We start from the raw sequence: 24570 nt of genomic DNA on the forward strand, positions 1-24570 counted from the left end.
GGAAAGAGGGTTTTTTTAAGGTTGTAAAATATTTCATATTGCATAAGAGTGGCAGCGTATCCTGTTCATTGTATACTTGGAACGTTAAAGCCCAGGAGAAGACTACACTGCTTATCAGCCTGTCCTTGTCCCTTCTCAGTGAGTCTGTCAGAGAAGTCCACTGAAATGTAGTATTACTGTTTCCAAAGGGCAAAGCAGGAGTACTAACTAATTCTGATAATTCCAGCGTAATGCAGCAGTGAAAATCTATGGGTTCCATGCTGGGGAGTATCAAGCTGAACTTTGATCTAGACTTAATTCTTATTGAGGATAAAGGTGATATTAGGTGACACCCAAAGAAAAATAAGTACGTCTGCTAATGTAGTCCATTACATTTTACTTTACTGTTAATTTTTTATCTTTTACTTCCATGAAGGTTGTTTCTGAATCTCTCTTGTACTGTGAATCCACTTGTGTTACAATCTAAGTTCATGTCAACATGCATCCCTTCTGAGGAACGTTCGACTAAATGACGTACAATCTTTTTAAAATTCCAAAGTAAAATCATGGGTCTGACAAGATGCCTGCCAAAGTCATTATTTGTTAACAGTGCTTTTAGTCCCACTTTTTCATATTTGCATATTGTCTACTAAGGCCCTGACCCTGCAATTAGATCACTAATGCAGACCCTTGTACCCGCAGAGAGCCAATGGGCCTCCGTGGGGGCAAAAGAGTTTACACTAACAGATTTGATTGCAGAATCAGGGGATTAGACTGCAAACTGTTTGTGAGCATGGGCATTATCTTCTTAACAGTCTGTAACAGACCTGAAAACAGTTAGTGCTATACAAATAATGAATCACAAAGAAAAGAGTAATAATTTAAAATTGGTTTATTTTGATATATATTGACTTGTCTTCCTTATATTATCACCAGGAGTTTACTGCAATTCTATCACCATCCAAACTGTCACCTGAATTACTTTCTTCTTTTCTCCTGACTTTCAGGTATATTTTTCCTGGGCAGAATATTATAATTAAATGTTCTCTGTGACTATATAATCAAAGCTTAGGTCTAAACTAAATCCAGAATATTAGCACTGAAATGCAGTCTCACCGACATTACTCCAGCTATTCTTTGACATGTTCAGTTTCTGAGGGGTGACATTTCCCGTTCTATTTTTTCTCTCTCTGTGGGGAAGAGTGTTTCCTCCTTGATCACATCTTTGAGAGAACTGATAACATTGTGGGTAGGATTGCCTTGACAAAAATGTCACATACTCCACACTCCCTCACATGCTGCCCTCATTCATAAGCAACTCTTCTCATCAATACCCATAAAACCGATACCTTATCCTCTTTTAAATGCTTCTTCAAACCACAGCTCTTCCATGAGGCCTAGAAATCACTGCTGCCTAGATTGGCCTTGGCAAGCTGTGACAGCTGCTTTTCTGCTCAACTCCCTTTACTGTATTACCTCAGTTTCCCACCCTTCTCCACTCTTTTGGGTATGTCTGCATGTGAGCTGGGAGGTGTGATTCCCAGCTCGACTAGACATATCTGCACTAGCTCTGCTCAAGCTAGCACTTAAAAATAGCTGTCTGGCTGAGGCATTATGGGCAGCAGCTTGGGCTGACTGCCTGATTATGTCCTCAAGGGGTTGGGCGGGATTGTATTCAGGGCAGCCAGTCCAAGTGGCTCACCAAGCAGCCACAGGCACATTGCTATATTTTAGAGCTAACGTGGGTACATCTACGCAAGTGGAAATCATGCTTCTCAGCTCAACTGTAGACATACCTTTTGTCCTCCTGTTGCATCCTGTCTGTCATGAACACTGTGAACTCTCTGGCTAGAGACAGTCTTTTTTTACTTTATTTCTGTTCAGTGCCTGGAATGATGGGACCTGACCCTTGATTGGGGTCCTTAGAACTACCACAATAAAAATAATTTAACATTTTCATTCATTGTTATTTATTTATTATCACTAACTGTCAGACACTTTAAACCTTGTGCACTGTGGCTACTATGGGAGGAGACCAATGAGGGCTTTTTCGGAGTAATTTATTGATGTTCTCACATTTAAGTGAGTTGCCACCTCTGAAATTTCTCAGGCTTCTGGTTTTCCACTATATATAACTGCTTCTCCTACCCATCCTCTTGGAAGACCTCCACCTCTTTCTAGTAATTGGTAAAGTTACATCTTAGTACATTTTTATGTCAATATAAAGAGCTGATTTCCATACAATATTGTCATATCATTCCCCTCATCCTCCCTTCCCCTACTTCAATAGCTGTCCTAATGCTTGGAGACTAAAAAGGATCCAGTGATGAGGTCTTCTCTGTAGAAATTATGACAGCAGGGAAGGGTCCTCATCCGAACATCTTTAGGACATCGGAGACCCTCTTTTAAAGGTTTTCAAAATATTATAAAAGATTCTGCTCACAAAAATTTTGTATTAATGCAAGAAAAGCTTTCAGCAATGTATCTTTGTGTGTCTGTCTTTCAAAAGGTCCATACTTATGAAGACCTAACTCCCTTGAGGTCAGGCCATCCTCCTAGGACTCCTCTGTTAACAGCATTTGAAAGCTGCTCTTCTTAGCCCTGGTAGGAGGCTTTCTCCCTTGGAAATGGCTAACATATCCTCCTTGGATCTGAACTGTGAATAATTGTTTAGTTTCATATGAAAAAGGAGCTTGGACGGGGGTGAGGGGGTTGGTTTAAAAAATGTGCAGCATTTACAGGAGCCTTCTCAATCAAAGTGTTTCCAGTAAAACACGACAAAGGAGTTTAATATCACACCACTTTCTCCCCCCCCTCCAAATTCAAGAAACAACTGGTAGCTCGACAGAGCACGTAACTGTATATGAATTTATTGTATATATGTTTCAGGCTATAATATATGTCTTCTTATTCATTACTAGTCCTAATATCTACTTATATTGTTCAAAAATGAGATAAAATTAATCCAGGAAACTGTAATTCTTACAAATTATATAAAAAACTATGCCTCAGGGAAACTACTACCCATCAGGTAGTAGTAATCTCCTGGGAAACAAAACATTGTTCAAATGGCAAATCTAACAGAACCTCTGGGTTTACTGGAATGAAATAAATAAGGTGGTTTGAACATATGCCATATGATTTAAAACACAGGTTTAAAACAAACAAAAGGAAGTACTACTTCATACAATGCACAGTCAAGCTGGGGAACTCATTGTCATGGGATGTTGTGAAGGTCAGAAGTATAATGGGGTTCAAAAAAGAATTAGATAAGTTCATGGAGGATAAGTCCATCAATGGCTATTAGTCAGGATGGTCCGGGGTGCAACCCTATGCTTCGGGTTCCCTAGATCTCCAACTGCAAGAAGCTGGGACTGGACGACAGGGGATAGATCACTCAAAATTTCCTTGTTTTGTTCATTTCCTCTGAATCTGGCACTAGCCACTGATGGAACACAGGATACTGGGCTATACAGACCATTGGTCTGACCCAGTATGCCATTCTTACGTTCTGATACAGTATTAAAAAGGCAAGAACAGTATATGATCCCTCAGAACTGTTAAATCAGACCTCAAGTATACTTTACACCTTAGAGCCGCTCTTTGTCCTTTCTCCCTCCCTCTGCCCATACCCACGCCTTTCTTTTAAAGTAGTATCTGCATAGATCATTCTAAAATCAATATACACGACTTTGCCTTTGGTAGTTGGGTTCATACTCCAACCGTCCTCCATCCACAAGGCATGGAGGGGAGTGCCACTCTACCAAACTCCATGCAGAAACCAAGACCTACTCTCAGCCCTGGTCTACACTAGGACTTTAGGTCGAATTTAGCAGCGTTAAATCGATTTAAACCTGCACCCGTCCACACAGTGAAGCCCTTTATTTCGACTTAAAGGGCTCTTAAAATCGATTTCCTTACTCCACCCCTGACATGTGGATTAGCGCTTAAATCGACGTTCCCGGCTTGAATTTGGGGTACTGTGGACACAATTCGATGGTATTGGCCTCCGGGAGCTATCCCAGAGTGCTCCATTCTGACCGCTCTGGACAGCACTCTCAACTCAGATGCACTGGCCAGGTAGACAGGAAAAGAACCGCAAACTTTTGAATCTCATTTCCTGTTTGGCCAGCGTGGCAAGCTGCAGGTGACCATGCAGAGCTCATCAGCACAGGTGACCATGATGGAGTCCCAGAATCACAAAAGAGCTCCAGCATGGACCGAACGGGAGGTACGGGATCTGATCGCTGTTTGGGGAGAGGAATCCGTGCTATCAGAACTCCGTTCCAGTTTTCGAAATGCCAAAACCTTTGTGAAAATCTCCCAGGGCATGAAGGACAGAGGCCATAACAGGGACCCGAAGCAGTGCCGCGTGAAACTGAAGGAGCTGAGGCAAGCCTACCAGAAAACCAGAGAGGCGAACAGCCATTCTGGGTCAGAGCCCCAAACATGCCGCTTCTATGATGAGCTGCATGCCATTTTAGGGGGTTCAGCCACCACTACCCCAGCCGTGTTGTTTGACTCCTTCAATGGAGATGGAGGCAATACGGAAGCAGGTTTTGGGGACGAAGAAGATGATGAGGAGGAGGAGGTTGTAGATAGCTCACAGCAAGCAAGCTGAGAAACCGGTTTTCCCGACAGCCAGGAACTGTTTCTCACCCTAGACCTGGAGCCAGTACCCCCCGAACCCACCCAAGGCTGCCTCCTGGACCCAGCAGGCGGAGAAGGGACCTCTGGTGAGTGTACCTTTTAAAATGCTATACATGGTTTAAAAGCAAGCATGTGAAAGGATTACTTTGCCCTGGCATTTGCGGTTCTCCTAGATGTAGTCCTAAAGCCTTTGCAAAAGGTTTCTGGGGAGGGCAGCCTTATTTCGTCCTTCATGGTAGGACACTTTACCACTCCAGGCCAGTAACACGTACTCGGGAATCACTGTAGAACAAAGCATTGCAGTGTATGTTTGCTGGCATTCAACCAAAATCCGTTCTTTATCTCTCTGTGTTATCCTCAGGAGAGTGAGATATAATTCATGGTCACCTGGTTGAAATAGAGTGCTTTTCTTCAGGGGACACTCAGAGGAGCCCATTCCTGCTGGGCTGTTTGCCTGTGGCTAAACAGAAATGTTCCCCGCTGTTAGCCATAGGGAGGGGGGAAGGTTGAGGGGGTAGTCATGCGGTGGGAGGAGGCAAAATGCGACCTTGTAACGAAAGCACATGTGCTATGTATGTAATGTTAACAGCAAGGTTTACCCTGAAAGAGTGTAGCGACTGTTTTATAAAATGTGTCTTTTTAAATACCGCTGTCCCTTTTTTTTTCTCCAACAGCTGCATGTGTTTCAATGATCACAGGATCTTCTCCTTCCCAGAGGCTAATGAAGCTTAGAAAGAAAAAAAAACACACTCGCGATGAAATGTTCTCCGAGCTCATGCTGTCCTCCCACACTGACAGAGCACAGACGAATGCGTGGAGGCAAATAATGTCAGAGTGCAGGAAAGTACAAAATGACTGGGAGGAGAGGTGGAGGGCTGAAGAGAGTAAGTGGCGGGCTGAAGAGAGTAAGTGGCGGGCTGAAGACAGGGCTGAAGCTCAAATGTGGCGGCAGCGTGATGAGAGGAGGCAGGATTCAATGCTGAGGCTGCTGCAGGACCAAACCAGTATGCTCCAGTGTATGGTTGAGCTGCAGCAAAGGCAGCTGGAGCACAGACTGCCACTGCTGCCCCTCTGTAACCAACCGCCCTCCTCCCCAAGTTCCATAGCCTCCACACCCAGACGCCCAAGAACGCGGTGGGGGGGCCTCCGGCCAACCAGCCACTCCACCACAGAGGATTGCCCCAAAAAAAGAAGGCTGTCATTCAATAAATTTTAAAGTTGTAAACTTTTAAAGTGCTGTGCTTAAAGTGCTGTGTGGCATTTTCCTTCCCTCCTCCACCACCCCTCCTGGGATACCTTGGTAGTCATCTCCCTATTTGTGTGATGAGTGAATAACGAATGCATGACTGTGAAGCAGCAATGACTTTATTGCCTCTGCAAGTGGTGATTAAAGGGAGGAGGGGAGGGTGGTTAGCTTACAGGGAAGTAGAGTGAACCAAGGGGCGGGGGGTTTCATCAAGGAGAAACAAACAGAACTTTCACACCATAGCCTGGCCAGTCATGAAACTGGTTTTCAAAGCTTCTCTGATGCGTACCGCGCCCTCCTGTGCTCTTCTAACCGCCCTGGTGTCTGGCTGCGCGTAACCAGCAGCTAGGCGATTTGCCTCAGCCTCCCACCCCGCCATAAACGTCTCCCCCTTACTCTCACAGATATTGTGGAGCACACAGCAAGCAGTAATAACAGTGGGAATATTGGTTTCGCTGAGGTCTAAGCGAGTCAGTAAACTGCGCCAGCGCGCCTTTAAACGTCCAAATGCACATTCTACCACCATTCTGCACTTGCTCAGCCTGTAGTTGAACAGCTCCTGACTACTGTCCAGGCTGCCTGTGTACGGCTTCATGAGCCATGGCATTAAGGGGTAGGCTGGGTCCCCAAGGATACATATAGGCATTTCAACATCCCCAACAGTTATTTTCTGGTCTGGGAATAAAGTCCCTTCCTGCAGCTTTTGAAACAGACCAGAGTTCCTGAAGATGCGAGCATCATGCACCTTTCCCGGCCATCCCACGTTGATGTTGGTGAAACGTCCCTTGTGATCCACCAGAGCTTGCAGCACTATCGAAAAGTACCCCTTGCGGTTTATGTACTCGGCGGCTTGGTGCTCCAGTGCCAAGATAGGGATATGGGTTCCGTCTATAGCCCCACCACAGTTAGGGAATCCCATTGCAGCAAAGCCATCCACTATGACCTGCACATTTCCCAGGGTCACTACCCTTGATATCAGCAGATCTTTGATTGCGTGAGCTACTTGCATAACAGCAGCCCCCACAGTAGATTTGCCCACTCCAAATTGATTCCCAACTGACCAGTAGCTGTCTGGCGTTGCAAGCTTCCACAGGGCTATCGCCACTCGCTTCTCAACTGTGAGGGCTGCTCTCATCTTGGTATTCATGCGCTTCAGGGCAGGGGAAAGCAAGTCACAAAGTTCCATGAAAGTGCCCTTACGCATGCGAAAGTTTCGCAGCCACTGGGAATCGTCCCAGACCTGCAACACTATGTGGTCCCACCAGTCTGTGCTTGTTTCCCGAGCCCAGAATTGGCGTTCCACAGCACGAACCTGCCCCATTAGCACCATGATGCATGCATTGTCAGGGCCCATGCTTTCAGAGAAATCTGTGTCCATGTCCTGATCACTCACGGGACCGTGCTGACGTCGCCTCCTCGCCCGGTATCGTGTTGCCATGTTCTGGTGCTGCATATACTGCTGGATAATGCGTGTGGTGGTTAATGTGCTCCTAATTGCCAAAATGAGCTCAGCGGCCTCCATGCTTGCCTTGGTATGGCGTCCGCACAGAAAAAAGGCGCGGAACGATTGTCTGCCGTTGCTCTGATGGAGGGAGGGGCGACTGACGACACGGCTTACAGGGTTGGCTTCAGGGAGCTAAAATCAACAAAGGGTGTGTCTGTACATCAAGGAGTATTTCAGGCAGGACTGCACGGAGGGTTCCAATAAGAAATGGTGCACCTAAGTTATCGTTGTTATTGGAACAAGGAGGTTAGCCTGGCCTCTGATTGATACATGGCTAGATTTACCTCGCTGCACCTTCTCTGTGAGTGACTGCAGTGTGACCGAGAGGAATGAGTCCCCTAGACGGGGGAGGAGGCAAATGAGTACAAAACAAATCTGGTCTATTTCTTGTTTTGATCCACTCCATCTATCTTTTACATCTTTGGCTGGCAGCAGACGGTGCAGAAGGACTGCATGCCATCCACATCTCATGGCTGCTCGGCAGAAGATGGTACAGTACAACTGCTAGCAGTCCGTATCGCCTGCCTGCTCACCATAAGACTGTTCAATAGGACTGACTGCAGGACTAAAGAGAATGACCTGCTCAAGTCACTCCAAATTTAGTCCCTGCGCCCATGTCTGCCCAGGCGCTCCTGATCGACCTCACAGAGGCGACCAGGAGCACCTCAGACATGACGATGACGGCTACCAGTCGTACTGTACCGTCTGCTGCCACAAGGCAAGGGGTTGCTGCTACTGTGTAGCAATGCCGTACCGCGTCTGCCAGCACCCAGGAGACATAGGGTGACGGTTACCTGAGCGGGCTCCATGCTTGCCGTGGTATGGTGTCTGCACAGGTAACTCAGGAAAAAAGGCGCGAAATGATTGTCTGCCCTTGCTTTCATGGGGGGAGGGAGGGAACGGGGGCCTGACGATATGTACCCAGAACCACCCGTGACAATGTTTTAGCCCCATCAGGCATTGGGATCTCAACCCAGAATTCCAATGGGCAGCGGAGACTGCGGGAACTGTGGGATAGCTACCCACAGTGCAACGCTCCAGAAGTCGACGCTTGCCTCGGTACTGTGGAAGCGCTCCGCCGAGTTAATGCACTTAATGCACTTAGAGCATTTTCTGTGGGGACACACACACTTGAATATATAAAACCGATTTCTAAAAAAACGACTTCTATAAATTCAACCTAATTTCGTAGTGTAGACATACCCTCATACTAAGCCCAATTCACCGGAGATGCTAAAATTGCTCACTGTTCTGTACATGACATCAATCTTCCTCTTATGGTCATCCCTTTTCTTTCCAGCATTCTCTGGGTCAGCTGAGCATTGTCCCTATTCTTTCTTGCATCTCTGCTCTGTCGTGAGATAGCTACTAATGTGGACATTTCAGTTATCAGAGTTCATACCCATTTGCAATGAAGGGACAGTTCAGACCTCTCAGAGCCTCTGTGTCTGGTTTTTGTCAGACATCACTGCACCTCTGTTTTGCACTCATTTCACATTTTGAAGGCTATATTCACTACTATTAGGGTAGTACTCTCTAAAGTGTTTGGGTTCTTTTTCAGTGAAAGCCTAGATCTTGGAGAACAACATCACCACCTCCAAGGAAAACATATCAGTTCCCCAAACCACCATAATCTTGTCCAATTTAACCTCTAATATTCAGTCAGTCAGACCAAACCAAACAACCTCTTTATGAATTGTAATCCTTCTTAGTAAATGTAGTTACCTATTAAGCTTGGCTTCTGATGAGAGTTCTGGAGCTTGGTGCTGGTCCATCCAAGTGGCCATAGCCCCAAGGAGAGTTGCCTCTAGTTGCTCTTTAAATAGTATGTAACATGGGAGCAGGGTTATGCCCTGCAGGTTTATCCCCTTAATTCATATTGATACCAGTAATATGTAAGGAAAAAAGTCATGATGGTTTTGCTTGTCTGAATTTTCCACAAGCTCTGAGCACAGAGCATTGCTTCCATCCATCACTGTAGACCATCTTTTGACAGAGATATGTCTGATTGCATCACATACCATCTGTATTCAGGGGTGCTGGAACAATTTGTGTAGTGAGGGTGCTGAGAGCCATTGAACCAAACTGTAAGCACAATGGAAACCACTTCCAGCCAAGGCGTATGGGAGCACCCCCCACACGCATAGTTCCAGCACCTATGTCTGTATTCCCACTGTCAAACACCTTCTCACAATGTGTCAGACTCTCATAGCCCATCCTTGGATTGTGCTCTCGTAAGACAAGCAAGGTTGTGACTGATCACTTCTGTAGGTAACTTCCTAAATGATACAGAAAGTGTTAATGATTCATTAGGAGGGACTCTCCCCTCAGAGACAGTACTGAACCATTGTCCAAGTTGGTTGACAGCAGGCACCGAGGTGCTAAATTTTAGCTGGAACAGAAGGTCAAACTCTTAAGCACAGAATCTTATGTAAGCCATTTTTTTAGTTTAAAATATGTGTAGAGCTTAGTGAATTTCATCCTTCGTGTATACTGGATATGGGCTATATGTGGCTTATCTTCCTTCTTACAGTAACTCAATCTCTTATTCAGTCTCCCAAACCTGAAACAATATGTTGTATTGAAGATTATTTGAATTTTTAAATGTGTATTTATAGATTTTTTTTATAATGTGTCCTAAGAGGGATCATTCTTGCTATGCATGGGGGTATGGTAATGAGAGAAAACAGACCATATTTGCTAGGAGAGTTAGATACATTGGGGCTAAGAATCAGGTAAGGCCCTTAGAAATCATTGCTCAGACCATTGCACTTTCTAATCTACATAAATGACTTACATCCAGGGACCAACCATAAGCTTAATATATATATACTGTGATGCACACTGTAATTGAAATAATAGTGAACATACAGCAAGCAACTCATTTAATTCATAGGGCTATGGATTTATTTTAAGCAAGCTAACATTAGAAATGAAATATGCTGGTAAATATAAAATAACAATGAAAGTAAAAAATAAAACAGAAACAAACTGAGAATTGCTGACAGTACAAATATATGTACTGAAAATAAGGATGACTGAGAAGTAGGATATGATTTTATAAGAAAAACTACTTAAAGTGTATTAAAATGTGGAGACGAAGATTTCATTGTGGTGTCTCTTAATAATCTAGAGATGATAAAAGCCCCAATCCTTAGAAAATTAGTATCTCCTGTAAGGTGCCAAGCACCTTCAGCTCCAAGTTAATAGGAAATGAGGGTATTCAGGACCTTACAGGGATCAGGTTTATAGGGTTGGGCCTGATTAATTTTGATGGACATTGTTCTAAATATAAGACATGGAAAGATAAAGGTTGATTTCGGGATTGAATAGGTATGACTGAGGGAGACAGGCTAAAGTATTAATGTTCATAACCTAACAAAAAAGAGGATTTGAATGAAGTATATAAAATCTTACATGACACAAATGTCAGCTGAAGTTATTGTAACTGGCTCAGTGGGTATGCAGTAATAGAAACATACTGAATGTAAAGAGCAGCAGAAGGCATTTTCACAGAAAAATCTCAGTTGGAGAATGATCTATTAGAAAGGGTAGAAGCAAAACCAGGTGGCAGTGGTGGATTAAATCTCATTTCTACTCCTTTACCTTAAATGAATAATTTTAGAGCATTCACTTGAGTTCATGGTGAGACAGCGTGTGTGTTTCTACATTTTGACTATTAGATTAGTGCTAATTTGCTTTGTGCTATCATGTTGTGTTTGTTGAGTGCCTTGAGTTCCAGAAAAAGACCAGCTGTGTCAAACTTGATTACAGAAGAACCAGGACCAAGATTGTCAAAAGCGAGTAGTGATTCTGATTGCCTCCATTTTTGGGTCCCCAGCTTGAAAAAGGGGCCTAATTTTCAGAAGGTGGAATTTTAGCACTTTCTGAAAACCACCTCCTTTCTTCTATCTAAAGTTGGGCACTCAAAACTAAGGTCCTCAGAATCACTAGATTCTTGCAAATCTTCAACCTGCTGAATATTCAAAAGAATTCTTGTTAGTATATGAATTTTGAAGAGTGTTGTTACATAGATATTGGACACCAGGTCTTTCAAGGAAAAGGAGAAAAGCTCCCCTTTCTCTCTCCTACAGACAACATAGTTATCTCATTTATTTTTTAGAATAAAACAGTTGGGGCCATTCCACAATTCAGTTCTAAGAGGAAAGCTTGCATGTGGTGTACAAACAGGATGTCTTGCCTCATGGTGTAAAGATGGCAAGGTTTAGCTTGATCTCTGCAAGTAGTGATTAACCCAACTGTGGCTGTCAGCTGAAAGCCCCTGGCCCTGGTTCCTGCAAGGCCGCTTGGCCTCATTTTCCCCAAATGCAGCTGCAGTGACTAGCCATACAGCAAGAGCCTCTCTCTCAGACATCTCAACTCTAGAATGTATATGGCTTTAAAAATTAAGGAGTTGGCTCATGAAATAGTTCCAGTATTTGCCACTAGAGTTATGTGCCCACATTGGTCTGCCCTGTCTACAGGCAGGCTACCACATTTTGAACCAGATGGAGTTTCTGGGTGACAGTCATGCTCTTGGTTGGCCCAAGGTACAATAGTCAACACACGTGCATAGGCCCAAGCACACACCAGCATTCATTGGAGGGAGTACCAGCAGGATGCCACAGAAGATGTATTCTTTCCTCTTATTGCTTTGATACCTCTCAGTGCTGCTAATCTATTATGAAAGATTTTGAACTTAGTATCTACTGGGTAGCAATCAAGTACCTACTGGCATCCTAGCTGCTAGCAAGGAAGCTACCTAGGGACAGCCTGTGCATGACAGGTAGGAGCTAGGATAGTGCCTTCGTTGCAGCTTAGCTTGTGGTTGCTGCCATGTTGGTGGTTTTTTGAATTACATGTCAAAAGATTTATATAGGTGACCTTGTGAACAGAATCTGTTTGAAAATTGATATCATTGTGTGGAGTTCATTCTCTGGACTCCTGAGGGGAAAGGCATACTAGTGATGCACTCCTGAAAACCATGGGATATTTCCTACCCTATTCAGCAAAGCACTAAAGCATATGCTTAGCTTTAAGCACATGAATTGTCCCATTGATCGCCTTGGAACTATTCACATGCTTAAAGTTAGGCAGTTTTAATTCAGCCTTCTGTGGTAAAATACTTCTAAATTATCCAGTATCCGCTCTGAAGCACGTTCACTCTGGCTTCTTTTAGGTTCCTGGGGCTGCTGTAAGAGATGGGGATGGTTTCCCCACTTAACTCATGGAACTGTCTGGTGTTCTTAAAGTGTTATGTGCCCTGAAATTGACGGGATAGAAGGTGAGCCACCAACACTGGTAAAACTTCTCCAGCAGTGCTGCTGCCAGACATCAGTACTCAATATGTCGAGCTAATTCAGGAGATTGAGCTTTCAGAGAACCTGGCAGAAAGTAAAATCTGGTAAAAGATATTATTCTGCTGAACCTACAAATTGTGAACCAACCATGTAAACTTGAGAGGACTAATGGAAAGTCCAGGCTCCAAGAAATGTTTGGGCCAAGCATAAGCATGGGTTTATAGAACTGACTGAGTCTGATAAAAACATGATACACAGGTAAAATCTTTCCTCTGCTCATCTATGAGAAGCTGAGTTGAATTTTGCTGTGTATTTGCCTGATACTGTTTTACCAGACATCATCCATGATATAGCATTACGTATGGATGCTGTGGCTTTAAGAAACTAATGTCAAAGGTACTGCATAATGCCTGACTGAATTACTGGAATGGCCCCTCCTGGGACTACACCTGACTACCATTTGGAAGTTCAATTATTACAGATTGGCAGCTGAACTGCATAGAGGGATTTCCTGCAGGGAATTTACCATGTGACAACTGTGGCCAAGAGACAGCACTGGCTTTCTTTTTTCTTTCGGGGTGTGATTCAAGGTGCTGGTTGTCATCAGGGATTTTTATGTGACAGCTCTTTGTGAATCACTTTGGGAGGCAGGCTCCCGAATGCCGAGAGAGATACAGCAGTGCGCATGCTCAGGAGCACAAACATAGGTGTCTAGGGAACTTTTTACTGAAAAAATTGAGTTTATGCACCTATTGGTTTCCACAGGAGTTCTGTGCATTGCAATGGTCCCAAAACTGGGACTTAGGCACCTAACTCATTTTTTGGGTATTCAGGCCTAAGTCTCTTGCACAGACTGATCATTATAGCTTTAATGAACCAACTGGAAATGTGACAAGGACATGTCTACAACATGCAGCATCAGCATAATAAGCAAGTCATCCGGGTTCAAAAACTGAGCTAAAATTAACTGGAAAAAGTTTGGTTTAACGTTGTTCAGTTCATTACCCTTGTTGGTTTATTCTAAAGGAGAAGATAATGCACTGTTCCACAGGTATGCTGTAGCTTTAATAAATAGGTGTTAGTGAAGATATTGATAATGAGGCTTGCATAATAGCCATATATGGTGTAGAACAGGGGTTCTCAACCTTTTTCTTTCTGAGGCCCCCCTCAACATGCTATAAAAACTCCAGGGCCTAGTATGTGGGGTGGGCCCTTGGGCATAGGCATAGTTTTGACTTCGATTTGTGGGGCAGGAGCCGGCACAGCAGGGTCCAGGAAAGCAGCACAACCTCCACCCCCAATTCACCTAAGCAGGCCACCCAGCCTGTCTGGGTTGTGTGTGGTGTGGGTTCAGCTCAAAAAGTTTAAAAACTGCTCAGGGTGCAGGGAGGGAGTAGCTAGGGGCTGTGCCGGCAGGTGGGTAGCTCAGGGTACAGGGAGTGGGTATCTAGGGGCTATGTGTGGGCAGGGGGGTAGCTCAGGGTGCAGGAAGGGAGTAGCTAGGGGCTGTGTGCCAGGAGGACTCCCCTGTGGTCACTGCTCCCCAAGGGCTCTGCTGGCCACAGAGCCAGGTCCCCCGGCCCGGGCGGCTCTCACCAGCTATGTGAGCTGAGGAGCAGATGAGGGAATGCCGTGGCTGCCTGTTCCATGACACCAGCCAGAGCAGCAGCTGCCCTGCACTGCCCAACTCCGGCTTCCTTCCTCTGGCCAGAGCGTGGGAAGGAAGAGAAGGAAGGAGGGTGTGTGGAGCTGCCCCTGGAACTGCCCCACTCTGGCACTGCAGTGGTGGGGGGCAACCAGTGTTCAGGTTTCAGCCCAGAGCTGGGGTTTCAGCCCCGTGTCGAGGAACTTTGGGGCTCGCGGTTTTAGTCCCACGACAGTGGGTGCTGGGGCCTGGGCTCTGGGTTTCAGCCGCAGGGTCCTGCGGCCCCCCTGAAAGGGCTCGTGGCCCCCTGGGGCCACGGATGCCCAGTTGAGAACTGCTGGTGTAGATATAGTTGGCTGAGTTATGGTTAATAAAACTCGCCAGTCTGGACAATTGCAATGGTCCTCTGGTCTGGTTACATTTTTAATATATAAACACAAATATGACAGTGACTTCTATGTTTAACATTGTAGTCACTTATTTCTTTGTGTGAATGAGCTTTAAACTTAATGGCCTTTCAGAGGAGTGGCCCCTCGGACAGTACATGATAGCTCAAATCAACAACTGTTTGATTGTCCTGATGAGGGACAGTGTTAATGGATGATCTAATGGTTATGGCTACCACAATGCAAGCAGAACTGAATGGTGATGGAACTACTCAAGTCTTGGTTCAGCAGGCCTACACAAAATCTGTGCTATTCTTTGAGTGTCTTGTTCCACCCCAGTCTCTCCTCTGAAGTTTAATGGCCCAGTTAAGGTAATGTTGATTTTTCACCACTGGTATTGGGAACCAAAAGGAGCTGGATAGTGATGAAAATGCTCAAGTCACACCTTGAGAGCCCTTTGGTGATCTAAGATGCTTCTGTTCTCTAAAGGAAGCTCCATAATAACATGTAATAGCATTTGAGCCCCAAGAGCATTCTCAGAGCTATACAGAACATAGAGATAAACTTTACTCTGCTCCAGGAGCATACAACCTAAGAATTTCACGAACCCTTAACTGTCTTGATGGCTGAAAGACAATCTGCAACTAATGTACAGAGTGCTTTTACTGAACTATACAGTCCCCAGAATTCCCATACAGTGTCACCGACATACTGTGCTTTACAAGCAATGATAGAGGCAACATTGTTTAGAAAATGTATTGTTCAAGCAGTTTTTAAATGAGGACCTTGAACACGTTCTTAAGTCGGTAGCTGTAGATAGCTCTCATAATAAACCAGAAAAATAACTGATTTCGAAAAAACAAAGACAATGTTGGAAAATAGACTGTTACCACTTTCAGACTGCCACTAAACCTGCAGTTCCTGTGGACTAAGCTCTCTAGTTCTTATCTCAGCTGTGCGCTGGAGGAGGTGTTTCCAAGGCTTAATGCCATGGAGCTATTTAAACAAAATGTTTTCTGTCAAAAAGAGTCACAATGGCCTTTTTTTGCAGAGGTTGCTGTACATAACGTCATTAATTTTAATTTTCACATATTTGTAAGTGGCTTGTGTGAAGACAGAGAAGTGCCTCCTCACTGCTGCTAGTGCCACCCCCTCCAAGTTCTCAGCCCTGTGCCAGTTGCCACCAGCATTATCTTCCCTCCACCAGCGTGTATAGTAGGCCTCTGGCATGCTATGTTTAAAAATCTCCAGAGCATAAGATGCTAAACTTCCATTTGCCCTCTGTAATAATCTATCATCCAGCTCTGGGCTGATGTACTCCAGTTCATCTCTGGGAAGATCAGCTACTGGGGAATTATAGGATTTCCCAGATGGCTCAGTGGGAAGGAATGTAGGTAGATGATCATCAGTCACAGAACTGGACAGCACAAGTGAGTTGCTAACTGATGATGGCCTTGGTGTTGGTATGTATTCAGCAGCCACAGGAGTGGACTGTGTGCTCTGTGTTGTCGTGGTTGTGGAATTGACACTCGTGGACGATGATGGCATCCATGCCGGTACAGAATTGGATGCTGTGTGGTGGCTGATATCCATGAAGGTGCGGAGGGGATCAGATGGTAAATAGTTATCCTGTATGTGGTCACAAATGGGAGAAGACTCTTGAAGGAGCCATATCTATCTTCTTGTACAGTTGCTCCACATGATAAAATAAATAGTATTTTTCTATTCACCTCATACAAGTACTGTAGTGCAATCTCTTTTTTGTGAAAATGCAACTTACAAATGTAGGGTTTTTTTGTTACATAACTGCACTCAAAATAAAACAATGTAAAACTTTAGAGCCTATAAGTCCACTCAGTCCTACTTCTTGTTCAGCCAATCGTGAAGACAAACAAGAAGTATGGGAGATAATGCTGCCTGCTTCTTATTTACGTCACCTGAAAGTCAGAACAGGCGTTCGCTTGTCACTTTTGTAGCTGGCAATGCAAGGTATTTATGTGCCAGATATGCTAAACATTTGTATGCCCCATCATGCTTTGGCCACCATTCTAGCATATTGGACATGCTTCCATGCTGCTGACTTTCTTTAAAAAAAATAATGCGTTAATTAAATTTGTGACTGAACTCCTTGGAGGAGACCTGTATGTCTCTTGCTTTGTTTTACTTGCATTCTGCCAGATACTTATTGTTATAGCAGTCTCAGATGATGATCCAGCACATGCTGTTTGTTTTAAGAACACTTTCACTGCAGATGTGAAAAAACGCAAAGAAGCTACCAATGTGAGTTTTCTACAGCTACAGCACTCGATCCAAGGTTTAAGAATCTGAAGTACCTTCCAAAATCTGAGAGGGATAAGGTGTGGAGCATACTTTCAGAAATCTTAAAAGTACAACACTCCAGTGTGGAAACTACAGAACCCAAACCACCAGAAAAGAAAATCAACCTTTTGCAGGTGGCATCTGACTCAGATGATGAAAATGGACATGAATCGATCCGCACTGCTTTGGATCGTTATTGAGCAGAACCTGTCATCAGCATGGACCCATGTCCTCTGGAATGGTTAAAGCATATCTACCTCATCTGAGTTATGGTGTTTTGTACATTTGCAGAACTTCTTTTTTGTCAGGAAAGACCGAGACCTTTCCTGTTTGCTGCTGGTTGTCTAGCACACCTTATGTTCCCTTTCCCTACATAGACATACACAGCCTCTTGTTAAGGTTTCCCAGGAGCATAGTCCAGTAGACATTTCCTGTGGAAGGAATAAACTGCACCAATGCTGTGCTTCATCTGTAGCCCACTGAAATGCATGGAAATATTCCCCTGACTTCAATAGACTTTGGATTGAGACTTATGTGCACTCATTAATACGTCACACTCCTGTATGAATTAGAAACCTTTGTAATATGTTTACATACTAAATTATTTTAAACCTGCCTTTGTCTATTATTTTAGATGTCAATATTCTGATTTGGTAAACACTCAGAGGGAATATGTTCCAACTAAGCTAACTTTTTCAAAGCCCACACTTATGGGAGATATGTGAATTTGCATAGGGTGTTGGGATTCCCTCTGAGACCTTTTCCACTTGGCTTATCCAGAACACCGTGTCCAGTTCTGGGAGAACACTTCATCCAGTTCTCTGGAATCCAAAACACTCAGTTTGACTCTGGCTCTCATCATTCAGGTTCCTGTATTTGGCATACAGCAAAGCTGTGCTGAGTTGATCAGACTCAAGCATAGGGGGTGGGTATAGGGCATACCACACATCCAAAGTTACACAGACAATCTCTTCCTTTATATACTTTTACACATTAGATTGCATTTGCTATACATTAAGTCACACATTTTTGGATTGGATTGGTTACTTTGCAGGAACCAATCCCTATACAGCATGCTCTGTCCATGTGCTGTTCACGTGGAACTTGAGCTTTACATTCTGGGTTTATTGTCCATAGTCCCTAGCATCAGGGTGTTGCTGCTTATCTTAGTTAGCACAAACATCCTGACTCCAGCATACTGTTTGTCAAGCTCCCATTTACAACTTAACCTTCCATTCACCTTCCCAATTATGCCCACTAAGAAATGAGGCAAGTTACTTATGCCAGGCCTACATAAGCTATTCTCTTTTATTATTTGAGGACTTATTCTTTTATTTTTCTGCATCTTGACTAGTACTCTGGGGTTGTCATTCAAGTTTATTCAGAGTCAATATTTCTTACAGTGGAAATAATCAGGGCATGAAAGAAGTTCAATGTCCTGCTCAAACCCTGAGATCTGTTCTGCAAAATCTTAATCCTGACATTGCAGTACATCGCTGATGTGTTCTTTCAGTATGCTCAGTACAATCTAAATCCGTTACACTCAGGATTCAACCTCTTTCCAGTAGCTTGAAATTCCCACATTTTTTTCTTCTCTCACAGTATGCCAGTGATTTTTATCAATTTTCTGCTATCTCACTGGCATGTCTGAAAGGGGCATCAGGAAGCCGGATGTCAAGTAGATGAACAGCACATTAAGCAATCCACAAAAACAGATGAGTAGGGCATTATGCAAATCTAATAGCTGAGTACATGAATTTCAAGCTTCCATCTGGTAGCTTCTCACATAAAACACTTATTATGGTGATGGCTGATATAGAAATGCTTAAATAATCATTAAGGCAGGAATATTTTTTCAAGCAGTAATGCAGTTATTTGGCACTTACAGCTCATTGATTACCAGCAGTAACCACACACAGAATTAAGATTGCATCATGCTATTTACTGAGTTGTTGATGACAGGCACTGCAGAGAAAAAGCCTTGATTACTGTGGGTTGCTCCACATCTGAGAAGTAAGGCTTCCTGGCCAACCAAAGGTGAAAATTTATTTTTGGCCACTGCTACCATCTGGGTGTCCATGAGCAGTGAGAAGTCCAAAAGGACTATGAGATTGTGCATCATCCTTTCTTATGTCAGAACTTCTGTCGGTTCCTCAAGATGTCCTCTGTAATTTATTCGTCCAGTCTGTCTGTTGTGATAGAGTGTACAAATCCACACCAGGCAAGAAGGAGTTAAAAAGCAGCTTTGGGCTTGGGCAGCCTGTTGAATCTTGCAAAGCATGCTGTTCTTGGAGGAGGAGCCTTAAAAGGGAGAAGCCCAGTTCAGAATGGGCCAGGCCTGGGAGGTGGAGAGACCTCTTCTTGGTAGCTCTCAGGAAGGGGCACCATGCAGCAAACAGCTGATTAAGAGTTTCTGTGAACCCTGAATGATAACCCAGATGGCACTGATCCGGGGGGACAGATATGGCAGTTTCCTGCAGTTATCCTTGAAAAACCTTGTGGAATTAAGTTTTAGTATCTTTGGAATGCATTGGATTAAATGCAAAGGTTATATATTATTACGGGCCACGGCTGTATGGGGGAGATGTGATGTGAGTGAGTATGTAAACTCTGTAGGGTGGCATGTTAGGATCTTCAGAGGACTCTGTTGAGAAATGTGCCACTCAAGAATGGACTTTGGGAACAAACAGGGTCACACAGTTTGCCTGGGGAATCTCTTGGGAAAGGTTAATGCAAATTCCCTAACTCCAGTTATGCAAAAACCCAGTCTTTTTAAGCTAGTCCCTGAGGAGAGGACCTTTATTTCTTGATTGATCTTGAGACTCCAGGAACAGATAAAGGCCCAAGCCCTGTGAAGGAAAGACTGAATTAGTCAGGCTTGTGCTAGTTCTGAGCTCAGGCTGTTATGAACTGGTAACTACAGGAAAACACTTTGGTGGGGTTTGAAGGACGGACTCCTATTACAGCCATTATTGGAGTTGGGGGGTGATCTCTATTAAGCTCATTAGCACATGTGTGGGTTCTTTTGTTGTTTTTAATGATTCCTCTGTAGTGCTTTACCTTACGAATACATGTGATTGCTTATAAAGAGCTCTGTGGTAACGTGTAACTGCTGGCAATTATAGCTGTTTGTAGCCTTCAGAGAGAAAGCAAAGCACAGACTCTGCCCTCTTCAGGCAGTCTGGCTTGCTGGTTTGCAGTATGGGCAGGGAACTGTCCAACCTGGATAAACCCCTGTTCCAGAGGCAGAGATATGAAGGTTTCCGCCCAAGAGGTGAGAGCTGAAGACCTGGGAGCCAAGAGTGGGTGCCCTCAAGGGACCATGGAGGGGGAATACCACTGCAGTTGCCCTGAACTGTGACACCAGCCTACAGCTTGTCAGGCATCTCCTGAAAAGAAGGAGGTCAGGGAAGTGTTTGGATTATTTTTAGGGCTGTCAAGTGATTAAAAAATGTAATCATGCAATTAATCGCACTGTTAATAAAGACAGGTTTCAGAGTAACAGCCGTGTTAGTCTGTATTCGCAAAAAGAAAAGGATCCTTAGAGACTAACCAATTTATTTGAGCATGAGCTTTCGTGAGCTACAGCATCCGATGAAGTGAGCTGTAGCTCACGAAAGCTCATGCTCAAATAAATTGGTTAGTCTCTAAGGTGCCACAAGTACTCCTTTTCTTTTTACTGTTAATAAAAGAATACCATTTATTTAAATATTTTGGATATTTTCTATATTTTCAAATATATTGATTTCAATTAAAACACAGAATAGAAAATGTATAGTGCTCACTTTATATTTATTTTTATTACAAATATTTGCACTGTAAAAACAAAAGAAATAGTATTTTTCAATTCACCTAATACAAATACTATAGTGCAATCTCTTTATCATGAAAGTTGAACTTACAAACATAGAATTATGTACAAAAAAACCTGCATTCAAAAACAAAACAATGTAAAACTTTAGCACATACAAGTCCACTCAGTCCTACTTCTTGTTCAGACAAACAAGTTTGTTTATATGTGCAGGAGATAATTCCGCCTGCTTCTTGTTTACAATGTCACGTGAAAGTGAGAACAGGTGTTTGCATGGCACTGTTGTAACCAGTGTCACAAGATATTTACGTGCCAGATGTGCTAAAGATTCATATGCCTCTTCATGCTTCAACCACCATTCCAGAGGACATGCATCCATGCTGTTGACAGGTTCTGCTTGATAATGATCCAAAGCTGTGCGGATTGACATGTTCATTTTCATAGTCTGAGTCAGATGCCTCCTGCAGAAGGTTGATTTTCTTTTTCGGTGGTTCAGATTCTATAGTTTCCACATGGGAGTGTTGCTCTTTTAAGACTTTTGAAAGCATGCTCCACACCTCATTCCTCTCAGATTCCCTCTCAGGCACTTCAGATTCTTAAATCTTGATTCAAGTACTGTAGCTATCTTTAGAAATCTCACATTGGTCCCTTCTTTGCATTTTGTCAAATCTGCAGTGAAACTGTTCTTAAAATGAACAACATGTGCTGGGTCGTCATCTGAGACTGCTATAACATGAAATATATGGCACAATGTGGGTCAAACAGAGCATAAGACATACAATTCTCCCCCAAGGAGTTTAGTCACTAATTTAATTAATGCATTATTTTTTTAACGAGCATCATCAGCATGGAACAGTGTCCTCTGGAATGGTGGCCAAAGGATGAAGGGGCATAAGAATGTTTAGCAGATCTGGCATGTAAATACCGTAGCTGAAGAGATTGCACTACTGTACTTATATGAGGTGAACTGAAAAATACCATTTATTTTATCATATTTACAGTGCAAATATTTGCAATAAAAATAATAATATAAAGTGAGCACTGTACACTCTGTTGTAATTGAAGTCAATATATTTAAAAATGTAGGAAAACATCTAAAAATATTTAATAAAGTTCAATTGGTATTCTATTGTTTAACAGTGCGATTAAAACTGTGATTAATCTGTGAGTTAACTGCGATTAATCGACAGCCTTAATTATTTTTGTGTTGTGCCTTTCCTGTGTTACTTTTCCTCTGAGGCCTGAAGAGAGATGGGGAGGAAGAGCCCAGGGAAGAAGCAGGAGGTCTGAAGAAGCAGAACTTATCTGCTGCTACAGGAGTCCTGGACTGGAACCCAGGATAGAGGGAGGGACTGAGTTCCCTTACAAACCACTAAGGAAAGACCTGGGACAAGCATCATAAATCCTAGTGACCCTAGAGGTGGGCTGGAGCCCCTGGCACAAGGTGACTGGACTGTTATTAGACTTGACTAACACTCCAAAAGGGGTGAGACTTAAAGTGAGCTCGATGGATGGGTGAATTACAAGATAAAGGGGGCCACCAGCAGACCCGAACAGCAGGTGAGTGAGGCTACAGAGTGGGAAAATGTGGCAAAACTGCACCCAGCAACAAGGCAGCGCTTTGGCTGGTAAGTCACTTTGTCATACTAGAGGTTGCTGCTTTTGAGAGCAAAGAAAGAAGGGGAGGAGAATCCCAGAGCTGACTGGTGATAGCTTTCACTCAAGAGCTATAAAACAATCAGGTAATTTATAAGGTGATGGAACAATACATGGTTTTACAAGAAATGTGTTCACAACATGTTAACAATTTAAGACATGATAAATTAAGATGAATGACTTTGCTAGTTGCCTGAATGAAGTTCAACCCAAAAATGTTCCTAAATGAATATAAACAAATGTTTGATGGCATGCAGGAGTTGCCCTGTGACTCTGGACAAGAAGATGGATTGTTTTCCTAGTAAACTGAGGAGTGTGGATTACCCAGTGGTATTCCTGCAAATATTGAATTTGGGTGCTTAGGCATTAATTGCAGTCATGACAAACAAATGACTGTAAATTTCTCTGGTAATGAGATACCAAGATTAAAACAAGGGAGAGATCTAGAATTTGTACTGAATAGCTGGAATTTACTGAATGTTTCAATCCTCAGTCTCATTGTGGCTCATTCTTGGTGTCAGCTAAATTACACAGTCCTGATTCTCGCTCATTTAGATGACAGAATTATCCAAGTAAGCATCTGCACCCCAAACTGCCTATTGAGTTGAGGTGGCATGTGACAGTGAGACAGGCTCAGAAGAGAGAGAACTAGAAGTAGCCAGTGCTTCTGACATCTTGCTGTTCCAAAATTTCAAGATCAGTTTGTACACTGATTAGATCTCCCCCCCCCCCCAAGATAAGAATATGATGCTACATCTTTGTAATGCCATGCTTTACCTCATGAGGATCTCAGTGAATTGACCCAGTCTTTCTTACATATGTATAAACCCAAAGAAAACCAAGCTTCTGGACAAAAAAGTCAATGATGGTAGTGATGGTAACACCTTGATTGTGTGATTGAGAATATGACTGTTAAGCATTTCAGTGGATAAGTGTAAGCCTATAATTGAAGAAACTAATGACCTTTCTGCTCAAAATATCTTAATTTGAGCTGTAACTGGGGAACTCCTTTTTAAAGACTGAGCTCTTTGAACATATTTACCAAAGAGTTTTCTGTGTTAAAATCTGTCATTGAACATCTATTATAAAATAGCTGTCTTCATTCCACATCTCTTAATTCTTCCACACAAGCTAACGTGCAAGAAAGGAGGGAACATATTCCCGTATGTCTTTCTTCATCTATCTATTATGCATCATTATCTTCGGAAGAAGACTAGATGACTTTGGATGGGGTTCCCTGGAATGCACTAAACAGGTCAAGCACAACAGGATACAAACCTGGTTCTCCTCAGTGATGTATGGATTCAGAGGTATGTCCTGCAAAAAGAAGGAAGAGAAGGAATGTAAATTAAAGTTCGATAAGCACTGGTGACAGTTCATAATAATTTTTCTGTTTCAAAGAACAGACTGATCCACTGATCTTTTTAAATTCAATAAAAAGAACACATCTGCTGTTCCCTCGCCAAGAAACCCTGAAAATACAGGTACAGAAAACTTTCAGAAAGGAAGAACTCAAATGGGAATCAGAGGTTTCAGAGTAGCAGCCATGTTAGTCTGTATCCACAAAAAGAAAAGGAGTACTTGTGGCACCTTAGAGACTAACAAATTTATTTGAGCATAAGCTTTCGTGAGCTACAGCTCACTTCATCAGATGCATTCAGTGGAAAATACAGTGGGGAAATTTATATACACAGAGAACATAAAACAATGGGTGTTACCACACACTGTAACAAGAGTGATCAGGTAAGATAGCTATTACCAGCAGGAGAGCAGGGGGAAAAAACCTTTTGTAGTGATAATCAAGGTGGGCCATTTCCAGCAGTTGACAAGAACGTGTGAGGAACAGTGGGGGGGGGGGGAATAAACATGGGGAAATAGTTTTACTTTATGTAATGACCCATCCACTCCCAGTCTTTATTCAAGCCTAAGTTAATTGTATCCAGTTTGCAAATTAATTCCAATTCAGCAGTCTCTCGTTGGAGTCTGGTTCTGAAGTTTTTTTGTTGAAGAATTGCCACTTTTAGGTCTGTAATCGAGTGACCAAAGAGATTGAAGTGTTCTCCGACTGGTTTTT

The sequence above is a fragment of the Lepidochelys kempii genome, chromosome 2 (genome assembly GCF_965140265.1).
Source record: "Lepidochelys kempii isolate rLepKem1 chromosome 2, rLepKem1.hap2, whole genome shotgun sequence".
NCBI lineage: Eukaryota > Metazoa > Chordata > Testudines > Cheloniidae > Lepidochelys > Lepidochelys kempii.